Genomic DNA, 26,528 nt, shown 5'->3' on the forward strand with positions numbered 1-26,528 from the left:
GGCTTTAAACTGACATTAGGTTGGATGTAAGGAAGAAATTTTTTATTATAAGGATATTGAGGCCCTGGAACAGGTTGCCCAGAGATGTGGATGCTCCATCCCTGGAAGTGTTCAGTGCCAGGTTGCATAAGATTTTAAGCATCCTGGTCTAGTAAAAGGTGTCTCTGCCCATGGCAGGGGGATGGAACTACATGATCTTTAAAGTCCCTTCCAACCCATGAATCTGTATGGGGAAATACAGCCAGCCAGCTTGGCTTTTCACAGGACACTCTAAGTGTACTTACACAGTACATTTTTTCTTACAGAACACTGTATAAAAAGGCGTCATATTTCAGGTGCAAGTTTTGAACTCTCTGAGCAATGCTTGCTGCAGTGTCTGAGCAGATAAGCTGATTTCAATGATCTTTCGTTTGATTGCTTTCTATTTGTTTTCAGCATTGTCATTAAAAAAAAAAAAAAAAAAAAAAGAAAAGAAAAAAAGACCCTAACATTTATTTAAAGGTACCAGTACTGGATTTAGCTGTAGCAAAAGTTAAGTGAAGTTAATCACTGTTGGGCAGAATGGAGATTTAAACTGACCTCACAGGAGAATAAATCAGGAACTGAACAAAGATTTTGAGTTGACCTCAACGGAAACAGAAGTTGCAGTACTGAGCTGCAGATAGTGCCAGGTGTGGGCTGACTACACAAAGGAGAGAGTCCTGATTGCCCTTCTCTCAGTTGGTTCATTCTCCTTCCTGCCAACTGTACTAAGCAAGAAAAATGGACTAAACAGAAGAACTCCTAAGCAAACTTCCCATTTGGAAAATCAGAGCTACATGGGCATTCTCATGCACTGTCTGTGAGCCATTTGCTTTCTGCAGACAAGGTGAGGTACCCAGGTGCCTGGCATATTCTCAAAAACTGGTCCTTTGTGTCTGTGTGGTGAGGAACTTACAAACAAGTCCTAAGTACCTCTCCCTGCTCATTCCTCCAGGCTCAAAAGAGTCTGAGCCAGGATCCCCTGCTAGGCCAGCTGAAATAAAGAATGGCAGCAGAACTGGAAAATTCCCTCCACATTCAGCTACTAGTTTTAAGTATTTATTGTAAATACTTGAGTACAAGTGATTTCTAACTTGTGTCCTTTTGCATTTTTTTTTCTAAAACAAATTTCCTCTTGTAAACCAAAAATAATACACCCAGTTATGAATGATGTTGCTTTTACTGTATTCCTTAAGACTTTACAACTTGCCTCTCATCCCTTGATGGAACAATTCTTAAAATACAATGTTGTCAGTGATACCAAAATATAAATTATAATTTGCTATAATTTCAAAGCTACATTTAATTTTGAAATATTTTTGCAAAGTGTCTGGTATGTTTTACTATTAAAATAATTTCCATATGGAGGGCAACCTTATTGCTACTGGAGAGAAACAAAAGTTTTGGTGTCAGGTGGGGCAAGTTCAGAAGCAGAATTTCAAAGGAAAAAGTAAAAACATAAATTCACAGTTTTCCCTGAATACCAGTAGCTTTGATTTTTAAGTAACTGGTTGAATATGGTATTTTCAAGGTAAATGTAGACAAATCCTTTAAAAACCAATTTTTAATTACAGTTTCTCCAAAAAGTTGGCAATATGCATAATGAGACCCCGTTGAAGGCAAAGCAAACAGGTCTGATGGACTAATGCTACCAGAGGACAGTCAGAATGGAGGTAGTCATGTTGCTTAAGCTGTGGGGTATATTTGTCCCTTCTCTTACAGTACAAAGAGATAAAAATACTCCTCTTTGTGGTTTGTATTTTGGGTTTTGCTTCCCTCACCCCAGAAAGCTTTCATTTTCCAGTGTAGGAATCCATATCCATTTCATTATGCATTTTTTTACCACAGTTGAGTGACCTGTCATGCTCATGTTGGCTGTGGTTGCTCTATGATCTACAGACATTTCAGCAGTTTCTGTAGTGGCTGCTGCCCTGGCTGCCCAGGCCAGATGCCCAGGACATGCAAACACTTTATTTGCATTCTTGCTCCCAAGTGCCAACTGGCTCGGTACTAGTTAATTAAAACTGGTTTCATCATCTGCAGCTGTATTCAACTTGATTTCTTCACATACAAATTCCTAGCTATCTTCTCCCAGATAGCTGGAGATATGTTAATATCTGTAGATATGTTAATAACATCTGTAAAGATAGATAAGGATAATGTCAAGATTATCTATATTTACACATATGCTTCATTTGGAGGTTCACAGTGTAATGCACCAGTCATTTCCAAGTGCTTGAATTCCAGGAGGGCAGTCACCTCTGTTTCCTGGACCAGACTGCACTTAACTCTTCAGGTCATAGAGGGTTTTCTCCTGCAGTGCTTGATATGGAGAATCATCCCTGAGAATGGACAGTTGTTAGTCACCTGACAGGCTCTGCTCTTTCTGCTTGCAGTTGAAAATATAACAGGATTCTTGTGTATCATGAACATCCTCTCCCCCTTAAACAAACATCCAGTGACTCAGGTTTCCTTTTGTCCAAACTTGCTGAAGAGGTGCTTTAGAAAGAAGAACAAGTTGCATTGGGGATGCAAACAGACGTTTTTAATATGTTCAAAGCTGGCTAAGGAGAAATGGATCCCACAAAACTCAGGGTAAGTGCAGGATTTCGAGTGTCTTTAGAGGTACTTTACAGCTTCCATCGCAGGTGAATAGTAGCTGAGAGAAATCCTTCCTGTCATATAAATGTGTTTTGTTGATTTACATCTGGAATAAAGGCAAGATCAGGGGTTCTTGCATGAGCCTGGGAAGAAATGTCACTATAGCTTGTACATCCATGTGCCAGGAAAACAAGAGTAAAGGTGCAAGCACGGCACTAGCCTGGGGACTAGAAACTTCTGTCTTCAGAAAGGGCTGGATCTGGAAGGGAATAGGTCTGCATGTCCTCCAGCTCCCATACAGAGTCAGGGACTTGCAGGGTCTCTAAGGTGTGAGGAAGTGAGTACTGGAGTCCTGGGCTCTCTTCCCACCTGCCAGGTACACATGAAATAAAAGATGATTTTGCAGAGCAGAGGCAGCAGGGGAGAAGTTTAATCAAGTTTGGTGGTGCATTCACACTGGCATGCATCTTTTTAGTAGAACTGGAGTGGGAAATTTGAGGCTACAGGCAAAGTGAGACGTGATTAGATATAGCTCATTGATCAGGGAACTGACAGTCAGTGAAAGAGGATGATAGCACACAATGCTAAGTTTTAGGACAGCTGTATGTGAAACATGTCATGGCACTGGGAGATCTGGCTTCCCAAATGTCTCTGCTGATCTTTCATATGCAATCAGATCAAAACTCCTCCTATTTTATAATTTTTGTCCTCTTTCATCTTTTGTGCTATGGATGGCAGTCCTATATATTCTTCTCAGCAAAAAGGTCAAAGGCTTAGGGATCAAGCTTCCATTTAAATGCTGAAGTTTAGTGTGGTCAGGGGACCAGACAAAAAGGCAAGAGGGATTCATCATTTATCTTTTTAACTTTAGCCAGAAATTAATTTTAATTTTAATTTTAATTTTAATTTATTTTTGGTTTTGGGGAAAAGTATGAGCCGAAGTATTGCCATAATATGTGGCATTTTCTAAATTGTCAAACATTGTTCCTAAAACTATTTTGATAACACTTCAGTTCTGTTGGGTTCATAGTTACAGATACCTTCTTGCTATGGTGATTGTCTGATACAAATACCAAATCTTGCTATTGAAAGAAAAACAGCTGTAGTTAAATTTAGATAAAAATGAAGGAAATAAAATTATGCCAAAACAAAGATGATAAACTGAAAATACTTCACTTTTCAACTGATACTACAACTAAAGCTTAAAATAACAACAGTGAAATTGTTACAATATATTTGACCACAATCTTCAAAATAAAATTAAGACATTTCCTTGTTCAGTGAAAATTAATCAAAACTACTGCTTTACTTAATATGAATGCAGTTTGGGTTGGTGCTCTATGTTTCAATGATCAGGAACCCAATCCTGAGAGTCACTTTTCCAATATGAACCTCCAGGCTGTTTTAGTGTGGTGTTTTAAGAATTGTGTAAGTCTCCCCAGGAAGGCAGGGACTGTTTTGCCTCTCTTTTAATCAACATCATTCGTTCACTTTCCCCCACTGGCCTCTCTAGAGCAAAAGGCTGCTTATCTACTCAAAAAGAATGGAAACTTCTTTTGGAAAAGCACAGGGAGAAGATTTTCATTGAGTGTAAGTAGGAAATGAATCCAGCCTGTCAGAGCTGGAAACCAAACGTATTAACTCTTTACAGACTTTTCTGCCAGAATGCTTTATGCCAAAACTCTGCATGGAATGTTTTCAAGGGAAGTTGGTTGGATAAATGTCAGAAGAAGGCAAACCAGACAGCTGGCTTCAGCAGTACTTGTGCTACCCACAGCCTTGACTCCATCCAACAATCCCAGGTGGATTCCCCAGCAACCCAGCTCAGAGGTGATACCTATCCTGGCTACTTTAATTCCTACTCTCTCTCACCATCTTGTCCCTCTATTTTCAAGCTGCTCTTGGCTGTGGTTGAGTCTTTTCACACACTGTTAAGGGGGCAGCTGCCCACAGCTTCTCTCAGTCTTTCTGGGGACCCCCTCCCCTACAGAGCCATGCACAGGGTAAAAAGGGTGGACACAGGAAAGGGTCTTCCAGGTGAGCCCACCAGATATGGGTGGAAACCACTTGCCTGGTCCAGATTTGGGAATAGGTTGTTACAGTAATTGTGAGGTTTGTTTCAGGCTTCATGGCTGAAGATTGCAAGAAACTAGTTGCAGCTGAAGCCAGAACCCTGTTCTGAGTTGATGGCAGGCATCCAACCTAACTAATTTTAGCCAGGATACTCTTCTGTTTCCTGCACATTTCACACTTAAATGAGTCAAAGTGAAAGTTGGTATGGATATTATGAACGAGGTCCCAACTTGCCCTTAGAGCTCTTTGGCACTGGCATGTGTATTGTACGGCAAGATGAAAGCAGCAAGATGTCCCATTGCAGTGCCCTCAGCTGGACACTGGAGAGTGTTTCATGTACTGCACAATGACAAAGTTCACTGAAACATGATGGTCAAGTTTATTTCATTCTGTCTTCTTGCACCTTTCCTTTTGTTCCCCATATGACTGTACTTCAGCATACTCCCAGCAGGAAAATCAGACTTGCCTTGGTAAAAGTCATGTAAAAACCTGTACTGTGGTTTACCTACTGTTTATAATCACATTTTCCTCAAAAATTTCTCTAGGAAGGCTTTTACATTCATCACGGTTCTGTTCCTTGTACTTAACTTCCATGCTAATAGCAGATAGACACAGTTATACCTACATATTATTGTAATTGTTGATGGTGCCCTATTTAGTTCACACCATTTCTTTCTGAGTAGTAATAGATTAGCTGAATCTGTCCATTTTTGCTTTTGCTAAATTAAAAAGAAGACACATTAACATGCTTTCAAAGAGATTTAGGGAGAGGGAAACCACTACATCCCAGTGCATGAATTAAAAAAAAATGCTAATAGGCCCATAAATGAAAATCAAGAGTTGTTTTTATTTCAAACAGCTGCATCTCTGTCAATGCAAGATTTATTGGTTTCCAGTCCTCCCAAGACTTAGGAACGTGCTTAGTTGGACTCACTGAATTCAAAAGCAGAGAGTTTCTTCCCCACAGCAGAGCAGGGGTGCAGAAGCCAGCTAAGTTTCAGCAGATCCTGTGAGCCTCGCTTGTGCTTTGGCTGCATGGACCAAATGCATGTGCACAGTGACCTCCAGCAGTGAGTCTGTTCAGAAATACTGGCTCTGTTAGATGTAACACAGGGCCTTCAAAGAGCCAGTTTACATTTGATTTGCCTTCTTGAAGTCAACCAGGTGATGGAGATGTGTTCTGCAAAATATAATGGATAAAATGGCAGAGAATTTAGGCTTGTACACACAGCCCTACCTTGTGCTTGGTTTGTCCGTGATGTGGGTGGAGGCTGCCTTGGACCAGCACAAACAGCAAGGTGGTGGACCAGGTAAGGCAGTGCTGAATCTGTGTTTCTCTAAAGTCTGTGCATGAATGTGGTTTTGGATCCTCTCCAGAGTTCTGGGGCTGTTGTCGCTTACAGGGAAATGTTTGCTCAGTTAAGAGCGGTGAGGAGGTGGAAGTATCTCAGGCATGTTGCTGCTTCCTGCTGATCTCCAGGCTTACTTAGGCAAGTTGCTAAAAAGGACAAAAGATGGGTATTGGCAAATAACTATAAGTAAAAACATTGGGGGTAAGATAATAAAGCAATATGGAAAATTGCAGCAAAATCCTACTTTTTGCCTTCCTTCAAAAATATAGATGAGTGCCATGAAGTGTAATCAAATATTAAAGTAAGAGTTAAAAATACTTTTACCTTAATACATTTCTCTTAATCTCTTGTCTGTGTTACTTTTATTTTGTTACTGCTCTCCTCTGGTTTTATATTAAAAAGCTGCACAAATAGAAGTACAAAGTGCTGTTCAAACTATAAAGCAAACAAAAGGAAATAAAAATATACTTATTTATAGATTTTTTTATTTGAAGTCATTTTACATCCTGTGTAATAATAGCATATTTGAAAGTTGAAGATGTGATTATTTGAAAAAAAAAAAGTTGATTGTATATTTTAAGGTCTGTACATGTTAAATACTATGGTTCTTTTTTTAGTGAGAAGCCTTGTCAAAATTGTGCTGGGTTTCTGTTGCTTGAGGGCAAAATAACTTTCATAGCATTGAGGGAGGCATGCTGTTGCAGCCCCACAGCAAGAATGCTCATGCTGCCTGGCAGCACAGGAACATAGCAGCAAGCTTGAGAAGATATGTGTGAAAGCAGATAGATAGGAATTTGTTCTCGTTGCCATGGTGTTGGACACTGTTTACTTCACCTATCAGCTGAGTCTGGTTCTTGCCCTGTCTTCTAGAAACCTGCAGACCTGACCTGTAGCCAGGTTCAGCTTCAGAGGGGCAGTCAGCTCCCAGTAGCATATGGACGAGAAATGTATGGATTTTTTTTTTCTTTGAAATGAGGTTCCTGGCGGTTGTGGCTGAGGAGGAAAGCTCCAGATGGTGAAGTGTGCATTGTCTGTGCGGTGGTGTTGCAGGTAGCCTAAGCACAGTCAGCTGGCCCTGGGTTAGCAGCAGGAGGCCCACAGAGATGGGTGCTGTTGCTTCTGTCCCAGGGCCGGGACTGGCAGGTGAGATCAGGGGTGGTCCTCTTTGGTGGCCTCTGGTGCTGGTGGCCTCTTTGCTCCAGTCCCACCCTACCTGCCAGACCGTAGGATTGCTCTCAAATAGAGACATTTAGCTGTTCTGAAATTTGTGGCAGCTTAATGTTTATCACAGATGAGGAACCGGATGAACGCTGTACATCACTTTTCCTCATAGTATGTGCCAAGCTGTAAATATAAAATGCCAGGTTGTGGTTATAAAAGCAGGCTGTCAGATAGATATGGCACACTTCCCTTGATACCCTTAAACTAGGTAAAACAAAACAGGCCAGACATGCATATCCAATTTAGCTTTTCAACTACTAATGTCATGGTGCTATCTTCAGTGTCTTTGGGTTTATCATGGTGCTATAAATGCCAGTGAACTACTGTACTTAAAAGGTTATTGGCATATCCTTTGTACTTTTGAAAATAAAATATCCTTGTCTCCCTCTGGCTGAGTGGTTAAATCACACTACAGTGGCCCTACTTGATAATTTTCTCATGAAAGATTCAAATCCTAGGGTTAATTAAAGCGTGGAATAAATATCTAGGGAGACATATGTAAATGCTAACAGGATTCCTACCACATATCTACAGAGGCGAACATCACCATGTATAGTTTATGCTAAGCTGAAAAAAGGAAATCCTTAGATCTCTTACAAGGCAGAATTTTTAAATTTTGTGACAGATGTAGGCAAAAAAAAAAACAAACTCAAATTTAACAAAACAAAATTTGATAATGACAGTATGTAAATTTATCCCTAATAATCATAGGGATTAAACATTCTGGGATATAGCTTATAGGTATAAAGCTTTGTATTTGCAGGAATCTTAATACCTATCCTTATCAGAGGAACCTGATTCTGGGATCAGAAGGCAAGGAAGACTGCTGTGTCTGACTGAAACTGCTGGGGAAACTTTAGCAATCAAAATTATCTACTGATAACATCATCTGGCCAGTACTGCAGGGCAGAATATTATGAAGAAGAACTGCATGACTCATAATGATAGGTGATCAGGAATATTGCTCAGCTCCTTGTCTAAAAGCCCTGGTTCTGAGAACATCCACTGTCACTCACCATCCACCCCTGGTACAAGCACCGACTCCAAGGGAAGGATGGCACTTCCCGACTTCCACCCACCTCCTTGGCTGGCCTCCATTTTGCCCACAAGGTTTGTTTTTCTGTACTGGGTTGACCTTCTTCAGTTTGTGCTGGTTAGGTGAGGTAAAGGTAAATACATGGATGAAGTGACCTAGAGCTTCAGACAGAAGCCCTCACCCCTATTCTCTCAGCAGCTATAACCATTCTGGCGTAAGGGGATTCTCCAAAAGGTCTCTACAGCCCCTCGATTACCTGGATTTTAGTCTACACTCCAGTAATTAATTCTGTTCATTTTAAAAGAGGTTAAGGTTTGTCTACTTAGAGCAGAACCTTAGGAGATGTACTGATACCATCTGCTTTAAGCGTCCAACTTGGATGCATTTCAGACAACAGCGTTAGGAGCAGCAATTCCCAGTAACTTCATTGTAGAGGCAGGTGTCTCCACATGGCCAATTCAGGTCATTCATGCTAGAAGCTTAAAATAGAATATATGCAAATTAAGACTCTCTGCTGCCTTCACCTTGTCCATTGATTATGTCTGTTTATGTCTTAAAGGTGATTTATTGTCAAACTGCTGAAAGAGACCTTGCAGTCTTTTAAAATTGTCTGCCCAATGTAAAAAAAAGGGTGTCTGTGTTTGGGCTATGACTGCATGCCAATTACAGCATGTGTGCCCCCAGCACACGCTTCACACTTTGGATGCTTGGGGGTGGGCCTGAGGTGCTGATGGGTGGGCAGTGGAGGGGGACAAGAGAGCAGGAGGTCTGGGCAGGACCAGCAGCAGCTCCATTCCTTTTGGTTGAGTGGCCAGAGGCCAGTGGCTGGGCTGATTTAGCCCCCATGGTTTTTTGAGGCAGCTTGAGCTCTTGCCTTTGCAGAAATATGTTAAAATATAAACTTAAGAAACGTGTTTCATATAAAACCATCTGTGCAGGAGTGTAAGCGACTGTGGTGGTAGGGAACCTAATTACCAATTTATTTGTGGATGTTTTTTTAAACGTATCCTTTTGAGAACCATTAGAAAAAGGCTGTTTCCTCAAACTGCTCTCTGGCCCCTTGTGTTTGCATGTTTGCTCTGTTGCTTTGGAAGTGCTCCGAGCTATCACTCTGCTGTAGAGTTGTAGTCCACTGGTCAAACATTTGTTCCCCCCAGTGTTACAGTGCTGCTTCATACAGCATCCCTGGCCTTGTAGTCAGTGCCATAGTAACCGTCCTCTGGAAGGGCAGCAGGACAAGCCAAGGAACATGTCAAGCACCTAGAAGAGAGAGAAAAAATGCAAAGCCTGACTTGACAAAGTCTTGACATGGATGGCAAATACTTGACAATGTTTTGTGGTGGCTGGTGAGTTCTCCCCAGGAAGGAGAAATACAGAAACAAATCAGAATAGGGAGCAAAAATTCCAAGTGGCCCACCAGTAGTTAACAAGGGGATTGCACAGACCAGTCCTGTGTTGGAAAGAATGTGCTTCTTGTAGTAGCATGGGGAGCACAGGTCAAACCCTCCAGTTCCTAGGCTGTTCATTCTTGGGGAAGAGCTAGGAATGATGAAAGATAGACTGGAAATTATGTATATCCTCCTTGCTTGCTTGCTTGCTTCCTCTCTTTTTCTCTTCCCTTGCCTATGTATCTGGATTTTCTCAGTTGTTCAGCAATCCTGTAGGAGCCAGCTGAGAAGCTGGCAGGTGTCTTGCAGGCATCATGGAGGTGTGTGTAGGCAGGGTTGCTGCACTTGCTCTCTGCCAAGGTAGGGTCCCTCATTTGGCTTGGTGTGGCAGTGTACTTGGTTGGTACACCTGTCTTCCCAGCCACCCCAGGAGTCCATTGCTGGTAGGCAAAAAGTGAGGCTGAGCCCAGGCTTCAAAGAGTTTTTGTTTATTCTGACCTATTTTGCTTAAAGTGCTTTATTTTGCATTCAGAGTTTAATCTCAACCAGAGGCACACACTCCGTGAGAAATCCCACTCATCAAATAATTGAAATATTTTTTTTTGGGACACTGTGGGTTCTTGCACCATAGGGCTTGAGTGTTTATTTGATTGCCAGTGGCATGCACTGCCAGTTACCAGATAGTTGGGTCCTCAGGGAGGAGGGAACAGGGGGAAGGAGGAGCTGTAAAGACTTTAGTTGTCACAACCTTTTTTCAGCTATTATGAGATAAGGGCGCAGTTTCGTAACACAAACTCTGCCTGCCTTCAGTGCAAGGTCTCTCCCGTGCCAATCCAGGGGTGCTCTCTCCTGTCTCTCCTCTCCACCTTCCCAGCAGAGTTGGAACTGGGACAAAATAGTTGCAGTATTGTGAAATGGCTCAGCCACAGAGAGGATTCTGCATTGCATTTCCACCACTGTGGCCTGAGGCATTTTAATTTGAGAAGGGCATCCGGGTCAGCTGGAGCCCAGACAGGCTTGTTAGCACTGGTGCAGCCACAACCACGCCCCTGGCTGGCCCTGCCCTCCCATGCAGTGGCTTGCATGGGGCTTGGAGGCTCTGCAAACCAGCTGGATCCACGCAGTTGGGGCTTGCAGAACCCTGAGGTGATGTCCAAATGACTGCAAGATTTGCCTGGGTCCAGCATGGCAGGCTGCGAGCCAGAGCTGGCACAGCATCTTGTTGACACTCCTCAGGAGCCAACTGGGTGCCCTTGCACTGTGCCCAGCAGCTCTGCTGAGACACAGAGGCTGGCTCAGCCAGGATGCATCTTGGATCAATGGGACTTAATGGTCCTGGCTCCTTGTGAAAGCAATTAAATGAAGAAAGACTGGGTACTGGTCTCTGTATAAAGGAAGCCTAAAACTCTGATCATCTCTGGCTCAGAAATCTGGCAGCAAGCAGGCCCAACCATAGGTTGTTTACTTTTAGTTTTTCGCCATCTCCTGTGTTTGCAGCTCAACCTTCAGCCCTTTGGGCAGCACTAGGGAGGCCTTTTCTGCTTGTTGACCCAAGCAGCTGCCTTGGTGCCTGAGCAGGGGTGCTGTGAAGGAAGTCATGCTGTCTGTCAGGCAAGTGGAGTGGCAAGATGTGATTCCCTGTGCCATTTCCTGCTTGGCTTTGGAAGTCTGGAGCGGTGCTGTTACTCCATCCCTTGTGCTCAGACTGCCTTTTAAAGGGAAAGTCAAGTCTCAGCGGCTGCTGCAGGCTGAGTTCATCCAGAGAGAGTACCCACAGGAGCCAGGCTTTACCTTTATTTTGTATGGCTTGGGTATTGTGGGAAAGGATCAGTTATCCTATGGCAGTAGGAACAGAGCCCTCTAGAAGGTTCAGTAGCATTTCTTATGAGAAAATATTTTGATGGGAAATAGCCATTCCTCTTAAAAGCGCACATGTGCTTGATGTCATCTGTGGCAGGCAGCCCCTGGCCAACAGGTGTTTAAAGAAAGGCAGAGTAACCTTCCTCTAAGTACATTTGACATTGGCTCCTTCTCCTGTTGCATTTCCCAGGTAGTTATTAACTGACTCTGTTCCAGAACAGTGAGCACGCGATGATGCTTCAAGCCGTGCCCAGCCCTTTCTGTACAAAAGTAACTGCCGTCTGGAAGCTGGTTTCCACCTTTCTTAGCACATTCCAAGTGCCTACCTGTGTTTAAAAAATCCCTGAAGAGTTCAGGGCTGTCTTCCATTACTGACAGACACAATTTCTAAAACTGTCTGGATTTTCCTGCAGGTCCCCTGAAGTTTTTTACAAATCCATGGGATGAAGGAGAACTGGGTTTGGGGGGAGCACAGCAGGAAAGATAAAGACTGTGAAAGCGTGAAATCATGAGTGACAGGAGAGGTTGCTTTTGGCCTTGGGACATCAGAGCAGACATGAATTATTGAAATTATGGCTGTGTTAATCTGTGTGTTGTCAGCCCTTCTATAAACAGTGAGCAGGTGCTGTATTACTGCAAGTCCTGTTGAGCGGGAAAGCCCTCTGGTCATGGAGTGGGGGGGCTTCTGCTGGGGCTCCAGCCTGCAGCTTCAGCTGCCTGACCTGGATCATTTGTTGGTTCAAAGTGAGGGATATCGCTCTTCAAAAGCCTGTGTTCATTTCTTTTCTAACAGGCGATGTTGTTTAATAGTCTGTTAGACTCCCTCAGTAGGTTTTCTTTTTTACTTTTTTTACTTATACAGACTCTTGAGTGAAGCCACTAACAGTACTCGAGACAGACTGTAATGTTAACAGATGCACATGGAAAGTTTGCTTGCCTTTCAGCTTTTGGGGCTTTTTTGTAGTTGTTTGTGTGTAAAGTACTTTACACGGTGTTGCAAACAACTGTGTAGCAATTGAAACTCAGACACATTATACAACTTCAGGAGGTGTTTTATCTGTTCTGATCATCAGCATCAGAGGAAGAAAATTCACTGTGTATTAAAAAGAGAATGGCATTGAGTAACTGTAGAAATTATTGTGAGGAGAATCCTCTTGCATTATGTGTTTTGACCCTGTATCCAGAGTGCCAGACAGAATTTTAAATGTGATTCAATAGGTAAATACCTATTTCAAGGCAAAGTAAGGTGACTCTTCCAGAAGTCTGCATTGCTATTTTTCATCTTCAGAGGTCTCTTAGAACAGCTACTACTTTGAGCATCTTCAAAACTGGAGATCTGTGGACTCCAAAGCCAGCTTTTGCTGACAGATACAGCAAGATGCAGATTCCATAAACAGCTTTGGCAAGTCTTGTATGAAAATAGGGTAAAAATATTATGAATTAACTTGGATAGAGTTTGACTCTACTTATAAAGCAGTAAAAGAGAATGAATTAGTACTTAGGGTTTTATTTTTATTTTGGACTCTCTAATGGAGTGGATTGAGGTCCATGATAGCAGTAGCTGTTTTTTCTACATCTTCCATTACATTCAGACAAATTGAGAACTAAATAGAAAAGCTGACTTTTGATGTAGTTGCTGGACTACATTCTGGAGCAATAGTATCTTTCACACCTTGAACAGGATTTTAATCCTGAAAATGAGAAGCAGTTAGTCCTAGTCAAAATGCCTAGTACGTTTTGGGGAAGGCAGGTTCCTGGGAAAACCTTATTAGGGCCATTTCAGAAAAGCAAGACCCAGTTCATGTGGCAGGTATCAGGTTGCTGTCACTTCAGTCCCTTCTCTTGCAGAAGCTTTCTGCAGGGGAAAGGCTTGGCTACATTACATGTTCTATCCTTTTCTCTGCTGAGACTGCTGGAGGAAGAATATGGCTTGTAGCAGTCAGAGGCCCTGCAAGGCCTCCCTGGCAGTCACTCGCCTAAGATAAGAAATGCCAAGTCACAGTGACTGGACCCAAGTAGCCCCTCTTTTTCATTTGGACCCTTGTTATCTCTCTGTAAGACCATAGGTCGTATTCTCCTCGACCCTGGCCACTGGAGAATTTCCAACACCCCTGTATCCTGTATCAACCCCCATTTCTGTCCAGTTCAGTAGAAGAGCTGTCACTGTACCCCTTCACAGGAGCTGCAAATAAAGACACCTCTGTGGAACTGCATACAGCCTTCTCCTCTCTATCCCTGCGTCTGTGTCGGACAGACCTCCGGGCCCAGGGCGCATTAATGGCCCTGCTTTGCAGGAAGAATTTGTTCTCCAAGACTCAGTTAGAAGACTGGGACCTTAGTGTGGTAATTCATGTATTCCAGTACATTTCCCAAGGCAAACTTTGAATGGTATTCCTAAGATGTCTCAGTAGTGCAAGAATACATTTGAAGCTGTAAAGCATCAGTGTTGAACTCAAAAGGCTCTGCTATGGTTAGTCCTCATGCTTAATCTAGTAGGGCAGTATTACTAATGATTATTTAGCATTTTCCAGATAAATTAATTTCTGTTCCATAAGCAAAAAATTTTGTCAAAGTCCTTTTCCAGACCACAGTGGTGAAAGTGCATTATTGTTTTGTTTCTGAAGGTGTAAATCTGGTGTTCAACACCTGTACTGGCTCTGTATCTGTACCTATATTACCAGTGAATTTCTGACTGCTGAGCATGATTTTGTGATTGCAATTCCTATGGAGATAAGGACCCAAATTTTGAAGCCAGTGAATGACAGGAGCAGAAAAATAATGATTATCTGCTTAAGGGGTGTTGATTTCACACTACTGAGTAATTTGTTTTATTAAAAATAAACCCCAAGTTGTCCCCAAAAGCAAAACCTATAGTTTGTTTGTCTCTCTCTTTTTAAACTTTGCCATTACTTAGCTCTCACAGGTGACAGGAGCCTATCTGGGTTAGATTTGCTGCATGAGAAAACAACCCTGACTTTTACCGGGTGGGTGGACAGGAAAAAAGCCCAACTTTTTGTCAGTCTTTTGTGTTGCAGCAGCTGGATTCATTGCTGCTATAGCAACACACCACATGATGAGGTGTATTAGATTGCTCTGCGCAGAGCACGAGGGGGAAAGGAACACAGCTCCTTGCTGAAGGTAAAGGTTGTGCTGGAGTTTCTGCTGGAGAGCTGGGGAAGGTCAAATGCTCCAGATCCCAGTACTGTGTTGTGCACAGAGGAAGGTAGAGGCGTGTGGAGGTGTTAAACTGCAGACCCAGGTAAGGTACAGCTGCATCAATTAACCTGAGATCTTAACCCTCCTCCGTGTGGCAGCTCAACTTCCCAGAGAGTTTTCTCTTAGCTTTTCCAAGTGTTTTTTTTTTTTTCAAGTTGCTTTGCTAATGTGACAATGTGAAAACATTGACAGTGGTTGGAACTGTTAGAGACTTTAACTGCAGAGAGACCAGTCTTACAGACTGGGAGGTGATTGTCCTCAAATCAATGCAAAAAGTATATGTAGGGAGTTTTTTTTTTGTTTCAGCTTCACTTGAAGGTGTTGAACAAGTTTTGGTTTTGTTACTGTCTGCACAGTGGTTCACAAAATCTCTGTTTTCAGTCAGAATTCAGGGCATTATCTACTTAGTAATTTTTTTTATCAGTACTTTTTAATGATCTGCTCTCTTTAGCATTTATTAACACTTCTTCCTCTCTCCCTCCCAATCTGCTTCATCAGGTTGCCTGAGTCTTCTTGGAAATGAATTTTCATGTCATTTGCTCCTTCAGGTTTTATGCTGCCTCCTTAAGTCTAGCAGTGTTGTTAATGCAGTTAAACAAACTTGAGTGCACCTCTAAAGACATGAAAGTGGAAACAGTGCCACAGGTTATTGTGGTTTTTACTCTGTTAACCATTCATCCACAGAGGTAAAAGAGAAATAATTAATGTCAGCCTTGAACTTAAATGTTTATTCAGACCCATGTCAAACTCAAAAAACTATTAATTCCCCCTTGTTCTTTATGCACTTTTTTTTTGCTTTTACCCATCACTAGGTTAAATGTGACAGGCTTTCAAGTGGCATCCATTAGGTGGAGGAAGACAACAGTACTTTAGAAGGGGAAAAACTGAGGGACCAAAACAATAGTGGAGAAGATGGAGAGCCTTCCTGAAATTTAGGTTAGATGGTTTAGTACTTTTCCTGCTTCCCATCAAGGGTTTCCAACATTTTGAATGCTTTCTATTATCTACAACTTACAACATATTTCTTTCTTAGGACTTAAGACTGCTTTAACATCAAGGGTGTTGAAATGTGCAATCCTTCTCCACTGCCCTAAGTAAAAGATTTCAAGCAACCTGTCTCTTTCTCCCCATACATTTATACCCTGGTGGTCCAGTGTTCAAAGGGCTCATTGCCACTGGAAGCATTCCTGTGGAAATTGAGGCCAAGCCTTCCCCTCACTCACCCCTTTTAGTGGCAAGAAGGGGCAGTCTGAGTTAGGGTATAATTGGGCCAAGTCTGAGTGGTGGAAAGTTTTTTCACAGCCCTGAGCAAGTGTGCTTTGTGTGGCACTGTGGGAGCTGCACGGTCAGGGCTGAGGTTTGAGCGAGGTTCCCCTGGCTGAGGTGACTTCAACACTGTTGAAGAAGGAAGCAGCCACTCTGCCTGTCAGCTCAGGAGCAAATTTGTGAAATAAAAAACCATATAAATGTGCAGCCCATTAATGATCCCTGATCCCAGAATGAGACAGGTTTGCAAGAAGTCGAGTAAGGATTCTTGAAAATGAGGATTCAGAAAGGGTAGAAGTCTTTGAAGGGGAAGATTAGCTGTACGAGGGAAAACTCAAGTGAAGTAGGACAGTGATTTAGCTCTGATTCCACCACTTGAGCAGAGCAGGGGAGTTCAGATCAAATTATTTAAGCAATCAGGGGAGCTTAATCTGTCTAGATTTAGGGATCTTGTTTTGAAAGAGGAACCTAATTCAAACACCCAAGAGCTCTTTCACTAATACAGCCCATCCATTGTGGCCCAAAGTATAAGGCACCAGGGATGCAAGTGATTCATAGCATAGTACCACTAACACATTATCTAACTGATTGTCACAGAAATGCACTAGGAGTGAGTTTGTCCAGAGAATTAAATAATTAAGGAATCTGGATAAAAGGAAACAGGGCACCTTCTTACTGAGTCCTACCCCTCTCTTTTTGTGTTTGGAATCACAGATGTGATAGTTTATCACATGGAAGGGAGAAAAGGAAGTGAGAGTCTTATTTAAACTTTCATTATTAAGCAAAACCAGCAAAACAAAAACGAAAAGTGTCCAGCTAATCATCTTTGCAAGACTAGCAAAAAGGTAAGAGATTATGGAAATATGAGTATGGAAAATCACATTCTCAAGCCACGTGAACAGAAGGAATATGAGAACTGTCAGTAAAGGGTAGTTTCCTTCACCAAATAGCAAGTTTTTTTCTTTCACCATGGCATGTTTTTTTTCTAGGACCATATTAGACTATACAAGTGTTCTTAAAGATTATAAATTTAGTCATGATTTGGTGAAGAATTTGGTGTGTTTTCAAATACCACATTTTATTAATTTGTAGGATCTGTGAGTACATATGAATCTTCCCCTTGGACTTTTGTTTCTCTAACTTTCTAGTGTCTCATTAACCCTACTGAATCTTTTCTAAAACCTTCAAAACAAATAATAGTCGCTGCTAGCTGAAAGCTCTGAAAGGTGCAATAAAACAAACAATAATTCTTTAGTTTATGGGTGCCTCTTGTACATGAACCAGCTGAGAAAGTCATGGAAGACTGCTAAAATGCACTACTGTGCCATGAGAATAAATTTACTGCACAGTTTTGCAATTCAGATTTTATTCAGCATTAGAACTGTAACTCATTAATAATGTCAACAGATTTGCAAGGGAGATTTCATCTGCCCACTCCTACAGATTAAATCATACAATTTATTGATATGATAATCTTTTTCCTAGATTTGGATTTGTGGAAAACAGCAGAAATACCTAACTGACTTGACTACTAAGAAAAAAATTAATCCATTGAACTGATATGACTGTGTGTCATCCTCTGAGAAGAAAGAAATATGGACTCTTGATCAGTAGGACTCAAAACAGACACAAAATCGTAAGGCTGCGTGCTACGATGTGTATATGCCTTGTATGCAAATAGTAACGTAGGCAAAATTCCAATATGGAACGACTTGCAGAGACTAATTGATATAGGGATATGTGCACCAGTAGGAGCAGGCCAGTCCCTCACTCAGCTATCAGATGGCTGAGATATTTTTCTAGGGATAAATATGTACATGGGTGATTACAGTAGCAGATGCTAGCTCTAGGAGCTTGAGCTCCATATCCAAATGTTCATCTGGCTCAATCAAAATGAACAAAAGCGTTTCCAAAGGGAGGGCTAACATCTCCAGGGCCGAGTGGGTATTGGCAGCAGTCCAGAATGTCTTCTTCACGTGCAGGAACTGTGCTCTGCAGGAGCAGTGCTCTCAGTTATTTCCAAAAGGTCCAGCCACTTAAAGTATTCAGCATGGAAAATTAAAGAAAACTGTTCTCTTTGGAAGAAAGCTTGCTATGAAATCATCTTGGGAGAAGTTGATTCGGTTCTTCATCGAGCACAAGAGCTTGTGGCATCAGGATGTTCATCTCAGATGTCTGTAGGGCTGGCTTCAACACCGATTTCAGCTTTAAGTGAGTGCTGAAACAGGTCAAACACATTCAGCAGCTTGTGGAAAATGAGGCTCTGGTCCAGGACTGCTATAGCCACTGAGGAAGGAAAGGAGGCTTGTATATTAATGCCTCAAGGACAGATGTAAAGCTGCCATTTGGCCACATTTGTCTCTGGTCAGACTTCCTGTAATTTTTGTTCTGAGGAGCCTGTTTTTAATATTGCCAAGTCCCAAGTGCTCACAGATCACGAGTCTATGCTACACAGCAGTCATGAGATGCTAGAGCTCCCCTGCTTTCAGGCTTGCTGCATGTTGTTTTCTGCAGCTGTGAACCATGGAGAACTTCTTTGTTCTTTTGCAGAGCAAAAGAGTCTGTTCAACCTCCTGTTTCCAGTAGTAGGGGCTCCTAAGGAAAAAATGCCAAGTGCTGTGACACGCTGTGAGCCAAGTGCTCTTATCCTGATGGAGTGGTAGAGGTACAGCCAAAAGAAAAGCTTTTTAAGGTGGGCATATAGTGCAGAAGACCCTAAAACTTAGAGATGCTTTTGGGAATATGTGCAAATGATTATTTTCAGTAGCAAATTAACTTCCTATGAAAGATGAAAATCATCTTCTTTAGCCAGAAGCTTAGGGCCTCTGATAGCTCTTAGAGAAGTTAGATCTTTGAACTGAAAAGGAGCACAGCTTCTTCCAACCAATTTGTTGCCCAATAAACCTGTGCTGGGATAATCTGTACCTCTGAACATTAATGACTAAAGCTCCTATCCAGATGCTGAGCTAAGGAAAAGGTCTTCTCTGTGATTCTACCACCTCCCCCATCAACTTCAGGCTATACTAATGAATGAATCTGTGACAAGACACCTTCCTCCCTGCCTGCCTGTCCCATGTAGCCCAAATGTCGTGTACTCGCTTTTGTGTGTGCCAATATGCACAAATGCACACAGAGACATACCTAAAGTAATTCATGTCTGTCATTAGACATAAATTATTGGGTTGAATTACTTTGTTTTTCATGATTTCCAGAAAGAAAAATGACTAATGAAAAGATGAAATGTCATGAGCTCTTTTATTTAAGATAAGTGACCTAAGAAGTGCTGTCAGATTGAGTGAAGGAGGGTAAAACAAGTGCTAAGTGGAAGTCTCCCCTTCCTTTTGCTGGGCAGGTACTCTGTTAAAGGTGTTAAATTGTGTGCTGTTCTTCTGAGGTGCTGAAGCAGCTCTGGTTGCTTCTGAGGCGTCTCACCCCAGACTCACTGAGAGCTGCAGCTGAGCACTGGACTGAGAGCAGCTGGATTTGCAGGGCTGAGAGGCACTGTGCCACCCACCCACCTACTAACTGTAATTAGGAATGTTCCTTCTCACACATTTTTGTCACAAGGTGAGGACTAAAAGCCTGTTAGTTGTCTCTAGTTAGGGGTATTTTTGTGTGGAGTGCTTCTTAGAAGAGGCAGATTAGACTTACAAGCACTCTTTGACAACAGCACTGAAGCTGGGGGTGCACTGAGGAATGCTAATATGGGAAAACTAGGAACATCTTGACTGTTAATTCTGCTGAAGTTAGCAGAGCAAAGCAAAAGAAAAAAAGAGTTGGGGTTTTTTTTAATTTTTGTAACCCTTAGGCTTTATAAATACATCAACCTTCTTTATTGTCAATTTGCTCGGAAAATCATTGCTGACATCTCACCTAAGGACTTATTATCATTCTAGTCAGGCTATCTTTCACTTATATTGAAGATTCCTTGGATTTTTACCAGCCTTAAATTATATTGAAAGTAGGCAGATGAACATTTAAATTAAAAGGTTAATTGAAACAGAAATATTGCACTGGCACAGTTAATTTGTTTCAGTTTAAATGTTTATTAGCTTAATTGAATATTTACAGAACCAAGACAAAAAAAAGTTATGCATGTATTTCCACAGACTCAAAAGTAAATGTACTTGTATTCAAAAGGTAAATACCCACTAATAACCCTTAAAAACAGTAGCATATTTCCAAAATAAGGAATTTTTTTCTGTAGTTAAACACCAATTATTTTATGATTTCTTATCAGTCACCAGTTTCTTTTACAGTTGTTTAAGATTTATGAGCACAATGAAGTCCTCAAAGGTGTCAAGAAAAAGAGCTTACATTGTACAAATGCTTGGGGCAGGAAGCACTGGTAGGATCCACCAGACAGGAGATAACTATATGATTCTCTTGTCTTCTTTGTGGACTGTTTGAGAATGATCATCAAGATCCTCATGAGGAAGAGTTATTAGAGAAATCTGTGTGCTTTTTCCTTTCACTAACTGGAGAGGGGTCAGGAACTCCAGAAAAGAGAAAATGTGATCCTTTCTGGATTTCCTGGAAGAAACCATATTTCAGTTAGTTGACTTTCCTAGGGTGCCTAATTTAGTAGCATGGTCAAACTGTATTCCTAATCTAGGGAAAAAATTCAACAGCAATAGTAACACCAGAATTTCACTGATCAGACTTCATCTGTATGAATACAAATGTGGTTTTTAGACAGAACAAATAGTGCAATAATATCCAAAATAAGGAGTAACACATGTTATTTGGAGTATGTTTAAACATGGAAAAATACTTTAATTAGATTATTTTAAAGAACTTGATGTTTGAAAACATCTAAGCCTATTAGAAATGGAATTGTGTGATTCTCTACTCAAAGAAACATTATGGCCCTAAATAGCAACACAAATGGATCCCCCCACCCCCCCCCCCCCCAGTATCTAATAGACTATTTTAAATTCTACTTCAACCCCTGTATTAGTTTCCTGAGAGGATTTTCATCATCAGGCTTTAGGGAATACACTTAAGCACTGAGGTCTTGAAACTATGGTAATTTTTAATCTTTAGGAAGTATCCAGTTAGACCTCGTTGCCTTTATGGCATTCAAGCTTCTCTTCAGCTTTTAGTAGGTAATTTTCTCCTTACAGCATCTGTCCCAGTTATACAGGTGGATGTACTGGGACAGTATTATACCAAAACCACCAGTTTGTGACACGTGGGAAAGGTATCTCATCTCAATACAAGATTTTGTGAGTTTATACATCATAGCAGCACTGCAGGATGGAAGACAGTTGGTAGTCTTGGGCAATGATGTGGATACAAAGGTGAGGATATGACTCCTGTTTCACTGGAGGTGTGTCCATAGCAATCTTCAAAGAATATTATCTTACCCTGTAGCTAAATGCATCAGTTCTGAGCATCTTAAATGTGCTGCTTCCTGTGGCTTGAGAAACAAAGCCTAGTCCTTTGGCCTCTAAGCAAAAGAGTTACTGTTTGATTATGATCATTTCCTGCCAGCCATTTGTTGTTTCCTGAGCAGTGCACACACAGCTCCCACATCAGCAGCCATCCAGCAGGTGCCCAAATGCTTGTCTGGTGCACTGCTTCAAACTGATGTGTTCTTCATCAGTAGGCTGACCAAAAATACCTGCTGTTCTTGTTTTATTCCATAAGTCCACTGTGTTTGTTCACTGTTAGAAATGTAACTGCTGACCTCTGAAAACTCTGTATGCAAAGGTACAATTCACTGTCTTCTGTGGGCTTTGAAAATATTTGCAGTATCTTAATGTGAAGAGCACTGATAGGAACCCCTTAGCTTCCAGGCTGCACATTCCCTGTATTTCCCTTCTCTGATATCCCCACTGCCTTCCTTTGTCTGCATTGTCCCTTCTCTCCCATTTTATTTCTGAAGTACTCATAAGTGCTTTTGTACTGGAGACTTGGAAATCCCTTCCCTGACTGCCAAGATAATGTGTTACAGGGGAGCAGTGGTGGTCTCTACACCTTGAACACTTTGCAATGATCTTTGGAAAGGAGAATCTGTGGGTTCACGACAGAAGGGGATGGTGGGGGATTGTGAGCGCAGAGACAGGGCACTGCCTGCTGGTGAAAGAGGAAACCTCCTCTTACAGCTGGACCGTGTGTAAGGTTATGAAACCAGCTCCTGCCATGCCTTCTTTTTCATGTTGTTGCTGCACCTCAGAGCTGAGTCTCCTTTACAGAGTGAATTTATTAGTGATGTATTAAATGCAGGAAAATGGAGTAATCCTGAACCATGATTAGAATCTAAAGGAGTATGTTTTAAGCTAGCCATTAGTAGGTTATTTTTTTTTTCTCCGCGTTGGTAATATAAAAGTCTGTAAATCACATAAATAACCTAAGAGACTACAAGCAGAATTAAATAATTATTCATTTTGGGTCAGGTTTTGGTTTTTAAGAGCCTAAGTGTAATTATTCTGGCACAAGGGACCTTCTAATGGTTTTAAAGCAAGCAGAAGTGGCTGCAACAGGAAACTGTGCCATCAAACCATCAAATGCACCCAGTTGGGAGAAGCAGTGAGGCAAATTCCCATGAGCTGGAGTATCACCAGCTTAGGATTGCAGTGTTTCTGGGAGGGTTCAGGCCTTGGGGGGTCTTCCTTGCAAGAGAGATTGTAACTCCACACATCTGAACTGTGTATGGCTAATAGTGAAGCATTTTCTTTGCAGGGCTTTTTTTCTAGCCTGCTCTCCACTTTCTCTTAGTTAACCAAGGGACTCATTTCAGCACATTTAACTGAGCTGCATGGAGAGGGAGAGATGTGATTTTAAACTACTGAAATTGCAGGAGTTCTTTTTTTGTAAGGCAGAGAATGTATCAGGTAGGTGCAGAAATAGCTCTTGCAGTTCAGAAATATATTTTGAATAGCAGAACATCCCAGGCCCTTAAGTTTTGGGTGAAGTTCAAAGAAATGCAAATTCAGAATGTAGCCAGGCCATTCTGTTCCCATTTGTCTTTCTAAAGCCTAGGAAATAAAAAGTTTTCTCAGCAGTCCACCAGTACAATTAGTTCAGAAAACTTTCTTTGGTTTGGGGTTTGACTTGGCAATATAGAGAAGAGCTACAAATCTGAAAATAGTGAGACAAGGAGCAGAAAGTGCTTTTGCTCCCTTTTACTAGGTTCATGTAAGTATATTTTGAATTCTGACCAAAGCCAGGTTAAGGTCGTAAATAAATAATAAAAGGTTGTAAATAGCATATGGACAACATGGCAATGATCTCACCAGTTGGTACAAAAAAAAAAAAAAAAGTATTACATTTTCTGTTTAGCTGAAATGCCCTCCCCTTGTCCATAAACCTAAACTTTAAAGTGTAAATTGTAATTTCTAACAGAAATAAAATACTCTACATGGTGTATTTTAAATTGAGTGCTACCACGTGAGAGAATATGTCTTCATAGTGATGTTTCTGATCTTGAATTAACTGTCAAGCCAGGGCATTTATATTTTTCAATTGTACCTATTGGAAGGGGTTAGTAAATATCTGAAGCCCCATTCTGGTTTCTGAAACTGATCTTCTAGGCAAGTAATACCAGGGCTTTAAGTACATTCTGCCTGGGAAAATGCTAATCCATCTCCCTTCCACTGGCTGGTCAGATGCAAACAGAAGGGTTCCACTGATGTGCTGGAAGCAGAACAGACGATGACTGGTCCCTAAAAACACCTGCAGGCCAAGAAGAAGAGTTTTTGTTATTATGCCCACATTTTAAAATAACCTCCCCCTCCCTTCTTTGATGTATTGTGTAAGGATAGAAAATATTTTAAACCTTTCTCTTCTGGAAGTGTCTCATGCAAACTCTGTCTTTTCCTCATCTTTCTGCTGTATTCACTGTTTGCTGGTTACACTTTTCATGTCAAAATTCTGGACAGCTAAGGGACAGATTACTTTTGTTGGAATCAGTGACTGAAATTATTACCTCAAGGTCATTAGGTTACTTCCCTGTCTCTGTAAAAATTGCATATTATTTTAAATCCAAAGTTATTGAAGTGGATAAAGATGTAGAAAAAAAATGAGCTACTTAAATGGTCTCCACTAATGGTCTCCATTAGTGACTGTTTCACATCTGCCACTCCATGATGAACCAGATCCTGTGGTTTGTGTCAAATGCCACTTTTTTTCATTGAGAACCTCACAGTGACTAAAGAGCAGAAGTGATTGTTGATTCCCACATTGCTGTCATTCATCTCTTATGGGTTGTTATTTCTGATGTTGCTGTTCTTTTGTCTTGGCTCTCCCTTGATTTTGAATCTGATCACATTACAATTTAACCTTGCAGCATTCTAATTTTAACACTGCAACACTACAAAATAAGCAAACATACAGACGAGATTGTTTTCAAAGGATGATATTTATTTTCGTTGCCCGGCATGATCTTTTGGGACAGAATGAACACTCTTCTTCTGAAAGTGGATATCTAATGGACATCTTATAATATATCCAGAAATAGAGGTATCCTAAATCATAGGTTACTTTTGAAAACACAAGATGTTATGGCTAAAATTAAACATAGGTAAAATCCTGGCAAAATTGACTTCATTGTCATTGAAGTAATTGCATTTACTTTTCATTGATTTAAGTGGAACTGAGATTAAACTCTGAATTTCAAGAGATGATGTTTTTTCTCTTGCAGACATATGCACCCTTTCTATTTCCTTTTTTTTGCTCTAAATGTACCCTGCCGGAGAAGAGCCACTCTAAAGTTCACAACCTGTAGGAATGTTGGCATGCCAGCAAAGGAGAAGCATCAGTCAGTGCAGGCCAAGCATGGCTGCAGACGTCAGCCAGTGCCTTTCTTTCACAAACAAGAGGGTATTTCACTTGACAGGGCTGCAGCCAAAAACTCCAGGTAGATTTCAACAGGCTTCAGTGCCCACTGTTAAGGGGAGAGATTTTAGACATGTTTACTGGGGCTTTGAGTTCCCCACAAGACATTTTCCATAAGATGTTGTGCAGGCTGTATTTGTGAAAGGATATTGTTGTAGCAGCCTGTGTTGGATATCAGCTCAAGGGAGTAAGTGTACAGCAAGCTAAGCTGTAGCAATACTCAAAGTAAATGGCTTCTGACTTTTAGAAGTGTTTGTTTCTATGGAGAGATGTTAATTTTGCCCTTTGCCTCTGTGGCAGAAATTAGAGGAGCAGTGTTATGTCTGCCTTGTCTCAGGTGTTGATGCTGAGGGAGATTACCTGGGGCATGCAAGGAGTAGAGCAAGTGCTATTGCATTTTACAGTGGACATCTTCAAGGGAGAAGCAGGGCTTGTACCAGGATGCCGTGTTTTTAAAGTAAAATTCACAGTGCGTGTTCCAGACAAAAGAAATTCACCACAATATTTTGATCCAGGACTCATGGTAACTCTAGCTAGGAGCCATTAAATGCAAATCTAAGTGCCTGCATCATTCAGGCAGCTTTGCCTCAGCTTCAGAAGAAACTTAAACCCTTTCTTTTAAAGAGCTAACATTTACTTCCCCATACAGTTACCTACCTGGAATATAAGAGGATTGTTTACAGAGCAAAAAAAAGAAAAAAGACAAAAATCAAGGAGAAAGACACATTTTTATTTTTTAAAGTCACACTGTAAAAAGGCTGAAAAGTATACTTTAAGGTCTCTTTTTTTCCAAATCGGTACTTTTCCCCCATACATATCAGCATAAATTGATGCATCTACTGGACTTCGTGTTTGATGCTTCGTGACTTCAGGAACAAGTAAAATACCTTTGTTCCAGGTCAGAGATGGTCCAGATGCTGTGTTTTGCCTGGAAAGACCAAAAATGTGTATAGAAATCTTTCTCATGCATAGAAGCATAGAAGAAAAGATTATTCTGAGCAGGTGTTGCCTGTGGGAAGCTTAAAAAGTTTAATTTTAAAAGATTTTCTGTCCCATGAACATTCAGGTGTTAACCTGTTTTGCAGTCAGTGTTTGTAATACTAGGGAAACAAACCTAAAATGAACACTTCCTTTATCCTGATGTAACAACATGTGTGCAGATGTGACCACTGTTAGTTTGGTGTGAATGAGGAGAATAGGAACATCTTTCCCTTAGACATTTTGAGAGAGTACTGTATTCAATGCTTTTTTAATCCTTTGCCATGTCAAGGACTGAGCAGTCAGGACTAAGATTACGTGAAGTTTCATTTTGATCGTAGCAAATACAATATTCAAGTTGGATACAGTGCCAGCTTTTTTTAAATGTTTGTACCTGGCTTTTCTGTTGAGATTTCAGAGGCAAACAGAAAGCATTCAGATGTGAAGCTTTGGATTTGGTGCTCAATATTTTTCCTCTTCAGAGTAGCTCACCTAAAACTATTCCAGTATCTGAGTTTTTGGCAGTGTTCAAGAATTCAGCTGATGTCACAAGCTGTTGCTGACAGATTCAGCAACTTCCAGAGCCTTAAAAATGTTGATTCTCCAACTCGTTCTTTTTAAAGTACATTAGTTTATAATTTTATGTGTATGTATTTTTACAGTTTTATAAATATA

General features: G+C 41.1%; 1 protein-coding gene across 7 annotated transcripts in view; it reads left to right on the forward strand.

Moving 5' to 3' along the window:
• Positions 1–26,528, forward strand: part of DTNA (dystrobrevin alpha) — a 223,604-nt gene that overhangs the window by 85,249 nt on the left and 111,827 nt on the right. Inside the window, exon 1 of one of the 7 annotated variants that reach the window (XM_053973296.1) lies at positions 22,797–22,873. The exons of the other annotated variants lie outside the window; for them this stretch is intronic. The gene's annotated coding sequence lies outside the window, so the exon portion shown is untranslated. Of the gene's footprint in view, positions 1–22,796; positions 22,874–26,528 lie in introns of those variants that run through there. 7 annotated transcript variants of the gene reach the window in all.

The sequence above is a fragment of the Vidua macroura genome, chromosome 1 (genome assembly GCF_024509145.1).
Source record: "Vidua macroura isolate BioBank_ID:100142 chromosome 1, ASM2450914v1, whole genome shotgun sequence".
In the NCBI taxonomy this organism is placed as follows: Eukaryota; Metazoa; Chordata; class Aves; order Passeriformes; family Viduidae; genus Vidua; species Vidua macroura.